Source organism: Argopecten irradians, chromosome 7 (assembly GCF_041381155.1).
Source record: "Argopecten irradians isolate NY chromosome 7, Ai_NY, whole genome shotgun sequence".
Classification (NCBI taxonomy): domain Eukaryota; kingdom Metazoa; phylum Mollusca; class Bivalvia; order Pectinida; family Pectinidae; genus Argopecten; species Argopecten irradians.
This window is the reverse complement of record NC_091140.1, coordinates 35653381-35666324: the sequence shown is the minus strand read 5'-3', so window position 1 is coordinate 35666324 and position 12944 is coordinate 35653381. Positions and strand designations below refer to the sequence as shown.

At 36.9% G+C, this 12944-nt stretch overlaps 1 protein-coding gene across 1 annotated transcript in view; it reads left to right on the top strand.

The window, feature by feature from the left end:
• The first annotated feature begins 1452 nt into the window (after positions 1-1452).
• LOC138328271 (ankyrin repeat domain-containing protein 50-like) overlaps positions 1453-12944 on the top strand; it is a 62031-nt gene continuing 50539 nt past the window's right edge. The window contains exon 1 of the mRNA XM_069274999.1: positions 1453-1477. The gene's annotated coding sequence lies outside the window, so the exon portion shown is untranslated. The remainder of the gene's footprint in view (positions 1478-12944) is intronic.

Sequence of the window (12944 nt, the reverse complement as noted above, 5' to 3'; positions counted from 1 at the left end):
TTGAGTTCCACCTTGGGTGATGAGAGAATCTGGCTTCAACAGGTGCCGTATCTATTATACACAGAGTGGACCTTTGTACCTGTGTGATATAGTATACCTGGGTAATTTATCAGGGATTATTGACACAAGACTGAAGCCTTTTATCTCCGCCTTCTGAAAAAGGCATCCTGCTACGATTGTCAGCTCATTGTCTAAAGACCTGTATCAGATCGAGATACTTTGTCAAGGTCGGAGAAGAAGTCTTGTTAGCATGATAAGCGTTTGGAATATCTATTTCCATCGTTCTATTTTATCCTTTAAAATAGCCTTTCTTTATCAATAAAATTACATGAAGTGCTTGATGTGTAACGGGTGTTATATGTTACAAGTTTTACAATCAACTTTCATTAACAAGCACTGACATACTCTTTATGTGACATAATAAATGTTAAAATACGATGGTAGGAAACAGTTATATAATAACCATGTAGTTTCATCCAACCAAAAATGAGACTCGATTCACAGACAGGATATATTTAAATTGACTTTGAAAACGTCCTTTTTCCTCTATTTTTTTGTTCCTTTCAAATTCATATTTCATGTATATCATTAACGTTTCTCCAATAGTTTACGTAATTGACGACATAAGTTTCTTTTGGTTTGATGACATTAACAATATACCTTTATCTGACAGACTTTGATATCTACTACATGGGTATTTTATCTGTTGTCCATTTCTGTATAATTCTTTGTGATGTATTTGGGTTAAATAGGGATTCCTATAACACTCTCCAGACCTGTTACTGGTACGTTCAGGTCACGACCACTCCGTGTCACGTCCTCGTCAGCTCGGGGAGACATTGGCCATTTATGAGATCAGGAATTGTTATTGATAATCTGGTCAGACCTCTGGGTCATTCACCAGTTTCAGATTCCACTCTTAAGTGTAGATACTTATCCCCTGGGCAGGCTTTTGACCTCCGTTTTACTGATGCGGTAATGAGTGATGGTCAAGGTTTTATGATGATAGAGTGTTCTTAAAATGAACAATAGAATCAACAGTTTCCGAGATATTGGTGATTGGTTCATTGTTTTGCGTGACCCACATAGGTCACTTATTAGATGAACAAACATAGTTAAAACGAATGATTTCTTGCTTAAGTCAGTATTTCACAAGATGTAATTTCTTTGTAACCGTCAACCTTCTTCCATTGTGTCCTACGAGAACCAAGGGTGCAAGTCCTTGCCCCTCAACAAGATGTGAAAAGGGGAATGAGTAGACAAGAAATTTGGGAACCGATGTTTCGGGTGTCCTAATTAGGACATAAAATCTTATTAAATCATGTTTGGTCGAATTTCAATTCAGCGGATTGCATTAACACGTCATCATGTAAGATATTTTCTATTTCATATCTTTTCCCCCCTTCTTTATGTGTAATTCAAGCATTTCTTTTCTTTTGACAGGTCTTCCATTTGATGGGTGTCAGCTGAGATTTAGGTAAACACCAATCATTGTTGTACACTTTTATATCTTACATCCTTCTGGTCAAAACGGATTTTATGCTTATCGTATTAAATCCATTTTAATTTTCGATATCTTAATTAATTGTCTATTTGTGTTTTGTTTTTGTGTTATTTTGCTGTATCTGATTTCTCTTTTGATATTTTCAGTTCACCTTTGACTTACCTAGCCATCAATCATTGATGTTTGTAACAGTTTGTATTCCTGTCTTTTGTTTCCTATGGTGATATGTTCAATTCACTTGTAACGTCTAGAACAATCATCTGAAACATAAGAATCGACGTTTTGTGTATTCACGGATAGTTAAATATGTAATTGCATGTCTTTCGTTGTTGTGACGAGTGTCCATACAAGTGTTTAAGCATTAGTGAACATTTTCTCGTAATTATATCATACGTGCTTGAAAAGTCACAACTTAAATGTATCTGTACAAAATACAGATTTATAGATATCAGACCATGTAAATAGGTTTGTTTCACAATAAAAAACGTATAAGAGGTAAATGCCATACCAGATTTACCATAATGAGACCATTATCAGATATGTCATTCAATCGTGAAAATGTTATGTATTATTAATGTATATATATAAAAACTCTCTACATGAAAACAAAAACAAATACCCACTAAAAATTAAAACCATGAATGAGTATTGCAGAACAAAGATATTTGAGTCAGGCGTTTCAGAGAAGTAAGCATTCTCTATTTTTCGAAGACTCTTGTTATATATGTTTTATCCTTGGCAAATGGCAAGCACATGAATAGAATAGCGCCCAGATTGCCATTGAAGTATAAGGCATGGTAAGAAACACGTGGACAACTGTGACCTCCTATCCTAAACGGGAATAAAGTCGTAATTCTCGGCGAGATTAGGTTAGCGGCAATACAAACATTATTTATAGAATTCTTAGCGCGGGAAAAGGCAGTCAGCAGCCGATCGCTGAACTAATAAGGATGATTTCATAGTGATATGTCGTATTGAAATCTTCTTTTTTCTTAGATGAGGCTTGCTTTTTAGAAAAATGCTGCGCCAATATTATGTCAAAATACTACAAACGCGCAATCAAATTTTAGCAATTGAATTTCAGAACTTTATATAGTAACAAAATTACTTTTATTGAATGAACAAAAAATCCTTCAAGGTCATGTTATCAGTTTCAATTGTTGGGATAACACAATTGGGAAATCAAGGTTGTCAATCCGATTTGATTCTATACTCATTTGACGGCATCCTCGATACTTTAGGGAGTATCGAGGGTGATTTTAGGGTAAAGTTAGAGGTATGATTTGCCCCTTTGGATATCAAAACATTCAAGACTAGTCTTAATTTATGGTCCATCTTGGATACTGCTCAAAAGAAACAAAATCACACGACTTTCGATATGATTTTCCCAATACAAAGCAAGGATGGTTGAAATAAAAAAATTCTTCCACCTGCAATAGAGTTTTGTTATTGAAAGCAATTAACGACCAGTGTGCTCACATGACTTTCCAAATGATATTCCCGACAGAGAGCAAGGATGGCTAAAATAAAAAAAGGCCTTCCACCTGCACTACATATTTTTTCCAGGAAGGAATTCACGGTCATAGTCTTTCTGACGACATAAACACCATCATTCAGAATAAGGCACCGCTGTTGTTCAAGGTTACGGTGACAATACATTTATATCACCATTTAACTATTAACACCATTCCAAGGTCGGGTTTCTCTATAATCCAAACCACATATATCTCTGTCATATATAACAACACAGATGCAGTGGTATACCTAGGATCCCGCTGTGGAAAAATAAACAACACCGTTATTACTAACCAGAATGGTTTGTTTTGTAGTAGTGGGGAATATTGTTTTAACAGGAAGGAATGTGTTTTGTTGATGTGGTCTAACGATGAAACAATTAAGATAAAAACGCTATGGATTTGTTTAGGTGTGTTTTGCTGCAACTTTGTTTCCTGTAACGATGCGATAGTCGATATATAAAGGCATGCATCAAGACTTTTCACCTTGTCAAATGATACGTGATCAATATTTGATATGGGGAAAGTCGTTGACAGAATCAGAATTGTGTGAACATTGGGCCAAATTTGCTCTTTCTTATAATAAAGCTTCACCAACGCTCCAGAAATTCAGCATGTCTCATGTTTCATTTTTCTGTGAGGGATACACGAATGCCGAAGACAACTACTGCGCCCCAGGTTTACGACCTATTAATAAGTACATGTATTGTCTAAGATGTCACCTTTACCATTATTTACAGTAATTAGAAACATACTCGTGAGAGCGTATATCACAGTTATAGATTCCCCACCGTCGTAGCTGTAGCACAAACCTTGACATACTACCTAGAAGCACCATATTCTGTAACTAGTTCTGGTACTTTATGGTATGTTTGTATACCGAGGATGGGTTTTACTTAGAGCACATTGATCATGACTTTCAGAAAGTGAGGGTTTGCACTTTAATTGTTGACATTTACATCTCCTGTGCAGTACTATTGATAGCGAAGAAGATGCGTGGACTTCATAATTCCATTTATAGTTATTATACATTTTATTTGAAATTCTTTCTCCAGGATTTGGTGTTCATCATTTCAAGTTTTAGCATAACCTGACAATTTAACCACACAATAGGTGGTACTTTGTTTCATGGAGAATCTCTTTCATGCAAATCATGCGCACAACTTCTCAATAGTTTAGATATGGTGGCTGCGGTCCTCTGTTATCCTAGAATAATACAGTATGTAGCAGACTTGTACGACTTTTACTCGACGACTCTCTCTATATTCAACGTAAAAGGTGAACCCGTACCAAATAAACTTTATTACTCACAGTTAACTAATAATTTGAAGAATCGGTTGTTTCTGGTCCAGCGCATTGATTTGAATTTAATGTGAAATGCAGATAGCGAAATTAAAGAAATCTGATACACTTTGCGGTTGTTGCAATCAAAACATTTAAAATATAGGCGTATTTCTCTAACTGTGCAAAAAGAAAAAGGCAACCTAACCCTTACCACCATTTCCGCTCTTTTAAACCGCAAAGTCAATATGAAGTCTAGATTATAAACAGTTAACATATGTATGCTTCGTATTATTCAAACCGGGTTCGAATACGACTTGCCTAATGACGGTGTTTATCGAGCGTATTGTGCTTCTAACGCTGTAGGTAGCCCGGTATACCTACTGGCAGCACTTTGTCAGAAGTCGAGATGTAGTATGTACTTATAAAATATTTATTGCTGTCTGGATATAGTACAAGTCAACTAGGTGCAATGTTGTATTTATTCATAAATGCTCGGGTAGCTCTGTTCCCCACGATATCTTTTTAGAGAAAATAAATGTAAATGTTCTTTATTCAGTGACGTTTTATTATGTGGTATGGTTGGTATAGATTTGACCATTGTTTTCATTGATTATCCCATGAAAGATCCGCTTCCTAGCGTAAAAACACCAGATAACATGGCCTTAGAGCCACCGAAAGAATAACAATACATATAAACTGTATATTCCGTCTTCGCATATTACAGAGTTAGCTCCCTTGCGGGTAGGTATCGATTGTTACGTCATTATTTTGTGAGCGCAATTCACGTCATTTTCTTAGAAAAGTATGACGTTACGTTCGCAAAAACATGACGTCACGTTCGCAAAAACATGACGTCACAATTAATTCATACCCGCAAGTGCAGATAACTATGTAATATGCAAATCCGGAATATGACGTTAGTATGTAACGTATCTTTAGTTGTTTGGCGCTTTCGAGTCGTTTTATTGGTAATGATAACGACAGATTATAGACATCAAGATCCTTGTAGACATCGACTGTTTCTGGTGATGGTGTCATGGTGATTCTATACCCTTTTAGTGGCTTTCGTGTTATGTTACTGCGGTAAGAAGATTGTCAAAATTACTTCTACCACAAAGTGACACGTTGAGTGCCATTGTCAAAATTGCCTATACTACAAATTACAACGTCGTGCGTTGATATTATATACGCAATGCATGGTTAGCTCCTGTCATTTCGAAATATTCAGCTAAAAAGTTAGACTTGCCAACGAACCGCACATTAGTGTATAGAAGATCGCAGGGTGTTTTACGCGGTCTTAAAAAGGGCGTGGATTACAAAAATTAATATTGATATTCACGCGCTACGTCAAGTTATCGAACACCGTCGATTATGTTAATCTCACATATGCCCTTATCGACTCAAAATGTTGAACGTAATGAAATGCCCTTTTGACCCTAGTATTCTTGCTGTCATTAAAAAGGAAACATTTGTTATGTATTCCTTATGCGCCATATGTTGTATCAACAAATCTTGGTAAAATGTTTTATTAAACTGCTTACGAGCTGAAGAAACTTTGACCGCAAAGGTCATCGCTTTCCGTGGTGGCCCTGCTGACCACCCTGGCGATAATGCGGTCCTGGAGGTCTGCGGCGTCCGACCGAGCTACAACCTCTCCACGTCACTCATTGTCGACGTTTATAGGTCCCTGGAGATAAATTGGCCTGATGTGGTGGTAAGACTGTTTTAATTTGTAAATTTTATGGTTATATATTTTGACAACTTTATAAATGTAAAAGTGATAATATAGTTATAGTGTAGATATTCTAGTATGATTACACGATACACTATATATTCCCACGATATACAGGCTGCTGTGTGATTTTATTAGAAAGTTATAAAAATTATTTTATGCGTAGTATTTCAAATGAAGAAAATTACAGAAATGCCTTTTTGTGACGTTTATTCATTTTTACTCTTCAATTTTCCCATATGAGTGATTTTCATCCATCCATACGAGTTGACATGTACATGTACGCTATTTCCTATTATCATGCACTGCACTCTTGAAAACTCGGTTAGTGGCCTATTGAAAGATTCCAGACTTGATAGCATGTTGTCGTTTTTGTACCTCATTCCATCCAGATGTTTTCATCTTTATTGAGCTTTTTCACGGCGACATTCTTCATAAAAAACACCAACGAGTTTCATTTTTAAATGTGAAGGAAATTACGCAAAATGTAGCGGAAATTAAACGGGATATAGTGGACTAGATGAGGAACATTTCAGCAGATGCATCATACGAGAGATTCCCAGAATGTAAATAAATACAGTACACTAAAACCTATATACCCGGCTGAGTGACCATCCCAGTCAGATATAAATATTTCTCCATGGAAGAACTCTTTGATTTTAACCTGTTTTAAAAGACAGTTTGTCATTTGTGACCATACCGCCTGATCCCAGTTTGACTACTATTTTCCATGAAAATAATCTACCTATGACTTGTTTTAAAGACCGCTTGTCCTATGTGACCATACTTGCTGGACCCTTAAAACGTAACATTTGAAGGGTTTGTCTATAATTATTCTGTAGAGAGACACAAGTTTGATGCATGACATGAAGTGCACTGTTAAGGAACTGCCGCTTCTGTATAAAAATACTGTAATGTAATTCCATCAGTCAACGTCAGACTCTAGTCCCCAGACAAGAAATCCTGTTGTCTGTCACCACTTCTTACTTCCATGACGCTTTTTACAAGGTCTGAACATACGCCGGACGTAGCAAGTCCTCACACCCAACTCAGCTTGTTACGTCGACTCTAGCCCTTGTATCAGAACCATAACAGAATTAGAAGGAGATATTTAACTTGCGTAAACCCAAATAAACTGTAACATCAAGTGCCTACATCATTAATATTCCTATGGCTTGTAGAGGCTATACAGCGGTATCACACTTCAGTCCTCAAGTGTAGACAATCGTATCGTAGAACGGATGAATCTTGGTTATATTTATCCGTTAACACGTAATAAATGCGATTTGGCGAGTGCTCGTCCGTCAAGGGTCGATATTGGAAATTAGAAAGTACATTTAACCTCGATACAGTTCACAACTTCAAACTAAGAGTCCGGCAACGGTGTTAATGAAAAGGTCAAGACGCTTTCTGTCACGTGATTGTAGTCAGTCTGGACACCTATACTTCTACAATCCGCCTTGCCAAATCAGGTAAATCAGAAGTATGATGCAGCGGCGACTCTCATTGAAATTATAACGATTTTCATTTTTTTATTCAACTCTTAGCAATAAACATGTGCGCCTTCAAACAAACTTTTGTCAACGTTTTACCTGCAGATAGCAAGATTTTTTGTTTGTTTGTTTGATTAATTAACGTCCTATTAACAGCTGTGGTCATGTAAGGACGGCTTCCCATGTATGCGGTGTGTTGCGTGTATGTTGTGCGGGGGGTGCATGTTTTGGGAGACTGCGGTATGTTCGTGTTGTGTCTTCTTGTATAGTGGAACTGTTGCCCTTTTTATTGTGCTATATCACTGAAGCATGCCGCCGAAGACACCAAGCAACACACCGCACCCGGTCACATTATACTGACAACGGGCGAACCAGTCGTCCCACTCCCTGTATGCTGAGCGCTAAGCAGGAGCAGAAACTACCACTTTTATATACTTTGGTCTGTCTCGGCCAGGGAACAGAACCCAGAGCCTTCCTCACAGGGGCGAACGCTCAACTCAAGGCCAAAAGTGAGGCGGTGCCAAGGGAGGCATTAGGAAAGATTAAGTCAGTTAGGAAGAAGAGAAAAAATAAGATCCAAAATTTAGTCGCCTTTTACGATCATGCAATAGGGGCAGCAGGTACAATTCTAACGACAAAGTTTTACCTGCAGATAGCAAGAAGTAATATTGACATGTCCTGATCTAGGTTCAGCTGTGATATAAACCTGATTGCTGTTTTTTTAATTAAAGTCTCGTGAATTCTACTCCAGTCCTGCTGCAGATAAACAGCAATGGTTAAAGGGAATTTCTCCTAAATGTGACCGTTTTCTTGCTATAATATTGCGGTGAGCAATATAGAAAAAAAGTCGTTTAACTCATTTCCACTTCGGTCAAATTGTTGTCGTGGTCCGATTTCCGTTGTCAATCCCCATGGTCGTTGATGTCATTTGAAGAATACGATGATGAGACCACTTCAGGACCACTATCAATTGCCACTCAATTGAATTACGAATGTCCTTCACACAACATAACCATTTGACACTACAACCGACTATATTGTTCGGTAACAGACTAGGGGGACACTACGACGGAAAGATGAAGGTTTCAAAGGATAGGTCAAATTGGGGAGTCTAAGTGTTGTATAAACAGAGGCCGAACAAAGTCTCTTTCCTTTCGGGGATGAGGGTGGGCTCATTATCTACCTCACACGACTCAGCACAAATACATGCCCCAGTCAAACCATTCTTCCTAAATATACTATCTGGTCTAACTCAAATTTCCAAAATAGTGTAAATAGAAGCATTATACACCCCATCGTTTTCGATGTTGGGAAGCTGTATGCAAACTTTCCTTTTTTTTTTGTTTATAAAAAAATCTTGTATTTCTCATGAATAAGATGTGTGGGAAAGGTTTGATATCTGTATACAGTTATAAAAAGTTATTTCTTTAAAAAAATATTTAACGGAAGGCGATGTTCCGGTCCTAGCGACCAGACGCTCCTTGTTAGATCTCTATGTAGTTAAAATGTTTAGTCTACAATTTATCATGTCAAAACACCACCCAAATCAAATATTTGTAGGAGATTTTCATTACGCAACAGGTCATTCAACTGGTGATCATTAGCGTTTGTGCTGAACATTTTCTCAAGGGGCTGTAATGTCTAGTACACGCTATTGACATTGGACGGGCCTTGTTTGTAATTCAAAAAATTAACTACACAGAAAGTTTCAATGGCGGAAATATGAATGAAAACTTACGTGAAAACGTACCATTGCGATAAGTAAATGTTTTACGATAAGCATTCCATACGTTACCAGACATGTAGGATAGCCTTTATTGCCTTGTAAACAAGAAATTCACTGTGGTTTTATTCGATTACATTGGCGCGATAACAAAACTGAGATGGAAGCTCTGCAACATATTTATAGATTTACTTACATATAATGTGTATCGACAACAGACGAGCGACTTGTTGTAATGACTAAATTAACGGCCAGAACGTTGCTGTATATAAAATGAAATCTGATAAGTCGTTATTGGTGAAAGCGTCTGTTGTTATAAACATAAACATGTGGTTTAATATAGACCCGTGTTAATGAAATCTTAAAATAACGAGTGGTATATGCTATACATTACTTTAATTATGTGTTGGGGAAGTTTCCGAGGCTACAGAAATAAATTGTACAATAGTTTGTTCACTGTCGGAGAACATAAGCCTTTGTTGGATTAAAGAAATGAAATTGGGTTACCGGAAATGGAATTTAATCGAAGAAAAGGTTGAATCATTATAGAAATATAGGCTGCGGCTTACTTCGACATTTTCTCCGGTCCACATCATATTGAGCTAGGAGCGTTTGAATAGGCCCTGCCGGATGAACAGGCGGGTCTTGTGATTAAAACGTTTTCCGAAAAATGAAGCCGTCAGCAGAATTTTAAAGTAATGAAATTTGCTAGATTATGCGTTAGATTTTCTTCCCAGAGAGAACGTATGTAAACAGATCGATGCGTTTGTAAGTGTTTTTTTGTTTTTTTTTTGTGTTTTTTTTTTTTGTTAAAAATGTAGAGTTGTGTTTTGAACTAAACTAGTGATATGTATCGATGTGTCTGTTTCTGTCACATTTAGTGTTACCAGCGCCACATGTGGTGCCCAATAGTATCAAATTTTACAGCCAACATGGCGCTTCACGTCAGATCCTGATATTGTGTAGAAAATCGTATGGCATTTTCATTTTACTACTTTACAAAGCATTGTAATTTGAAAATTCTCATGAGAATATTTTTTATGGATGAGGGAAACTAGAGTTGTGTTGCAGTCGACATTATTAAAAATGTGATAAAAATTCAATTTGTGAAGTAAACAAAAATTTAAAAAATATCAAAATTGCTCTCTCACACGTATACTATGAAACATCGTAGCCTAGCTTTCTTGCTTTCCAGAGTTCCATACATTCTAGAGCAAATGTTCCTGCTTCTTTTCATCCATGTAAACTTAAATTTCCCTGATTATATCTTTATTACCTCAGGTAAATGAAAACTTGGTTTATTTTACAACAATTGAGAAACAATAGATAGGTACATTGTATTATCAGAGAACTTATTATTTGTCGTTACTTTGTACCGGTTATTCGGTGTTTATATTGTGACAATGTCTAGATGCAATCTTTGATTATTGTTGGGTTCTCTGGGTATCGATAGGGACATACACCCAGTAACACGTACTTTAAGGCAATCGTGTCCTCGTGAACCGAGACCGTGTGAACCTTGGTTTCAGTTTAGAGCGATGCAGAAGAAAAGACCAGTGTCTTCCAGATGTGTGAAGATAGCATTCCATTATACAATGCAGCAAGAATTGCAGGGTGTTAACCTTTTAGCATATGAGTTAAATCTCAAATAAGCATAATGGCATTTAAGTCCGGGATATGATATTGGTGATAAAAGCGTTGTAATGGCCTCGATGACCTCACGCGAGATGCAGTTTAACACCTGCACGTGCAGTACGGAGTACATGCACAGGTGCCCGTCAAGAATATCTTCCTGTTCTAGGGTAGTGTCAAAGAGGAATCTATCGGAAATCTATCGAGAAGACATTAGTATTATAGAAATGTTCGACTTCTCCAACCAGATGATCAGAAACATATGTTAGGTACACTTCAAAAAGTCAAAAATATTAAATACCTCTTCACACGCAATTCGTGTTATTCTCTTAGAGATCGGGACGAGTGATATTTTTGTTTTGTAATTTAAACTGATTGAACTTTGTTTTTTTCACTCTAGGTGTTAGACGTGCTATATGCTGGACCATCTCACCGTGAAATTGGTTAGTGTTAGGACCTGTGTTCGGATATTGTCTTACAGGAACCCTCTGTGACAAGCGTTGTCATGATACTGACAGTAGTACCACGTGATCTCCGATTACCATCTTGACGATGTAAATATAAACAATGTAGACCATGGGGCGACAAAACGGTGTGACAGTTCTGAAACGTCAAAGGACAAACAATATATTTATATAAATATTTATTTGATACAAACATTTCAATAACAACAACATCATTATGCCTTGGATATGTCCGGGTACAAATGATGTCTGGCCCTGGAAATGACACATAATATACCCAACTCCCAACAAGTCAGAAATCGAAAGACGCCTTTCTTCAAATTCTGTTGTTGACATTTGTGTATTCGTTTGAATGCAGTGACAAGCAATAGGTAAAAACACATGGATACACGATATTCTAATAACTTGATAATAAATAATAACAGCGATACATCGTCAGACAACCTGACGTTTTTCTTGCCGTTTTTTTAAACACTAGAAACTTAGTGGAGGGTCTCCTATTGTACTGAGTGTATGCCATTTGTTAGAGAAAGACGTTTGTTATCAAATTATGCACTGATAACTGCAAGGTCGCGATTAGAGCATACTGCGCAATTAAAAAAACTTGTGCATGACTTATTGCACTGTTTGTTGTTAGAAAACGTCTTTTTAAAACAGTTTATTTTAAGAGAATCATTCATTTAAGTCAAACTAGATGTACTCAGTGTGTATGGCGATTAAAGAGGTCAGACCCCTTCGATTTTCAACGGTATTGTTCCATGGTAGGGTTCGTAATTGTTCTCCAAAAGTACATGTAAAAATTCCAGAAGTACTAAACGATCGTGATAAAGAGTACACTTTGATAAACTAACCGTACTGACGTTCTTCTGGAATACTGAGTTTTGGTACGTGTTTACCACCAACCAAAGTTCATGTTAGAGCGCATGACCCAGATACAGAAAAACAACAATGGTCATGTTTTGTTTATACGACTTTTCAGTTAATTTAAATGCGTGTTAGTTTGGAAAGCACATTCGTCATTGTCGCGTTTCTAAGGAGATTCCCCTGCTTCATCGATGTCCAGCCATTTGTCAAATGCGAAAGAAAGGAAAAACTTATTCATGCTTATTGATAATCTTTAGTACCCGATAAAGATATATTCGTTATAGAAAAGGTGGCAGACATGTCGGTCGCCGCAATAAAAAATAAGTATTCATTTTGGTGGCCAGACATTGCCTTATACGAGGGGATGAGATTACTATATGATGATATACTATGTATGTTGATACATTTCTTGGTATATCTTCCTCACAGCAACCAACAAAACTGCAAGTCTTCATATTGGTTGCAAATACTTAGGTATTATGCATTGTTATCTATGAAGAGTTAGAGAAAAGTCTTTCTATCCAAACGGTTAAAACATTAATGGTTAAGATGATAAAAGACATTTTATGGGGAAATGATAGATCCGTCAAAAAGTACATTTCGTTGATGTATGAGATTAGGTCTTTAAATGATGTTAGTAATGTACAGTGTCGTACAGCAAATGGCTAACTTATGGCTTACATTCAAATGTATCTCAATTCATGAACGTAAAAACGCCCTTGTTCCTTGAGTAG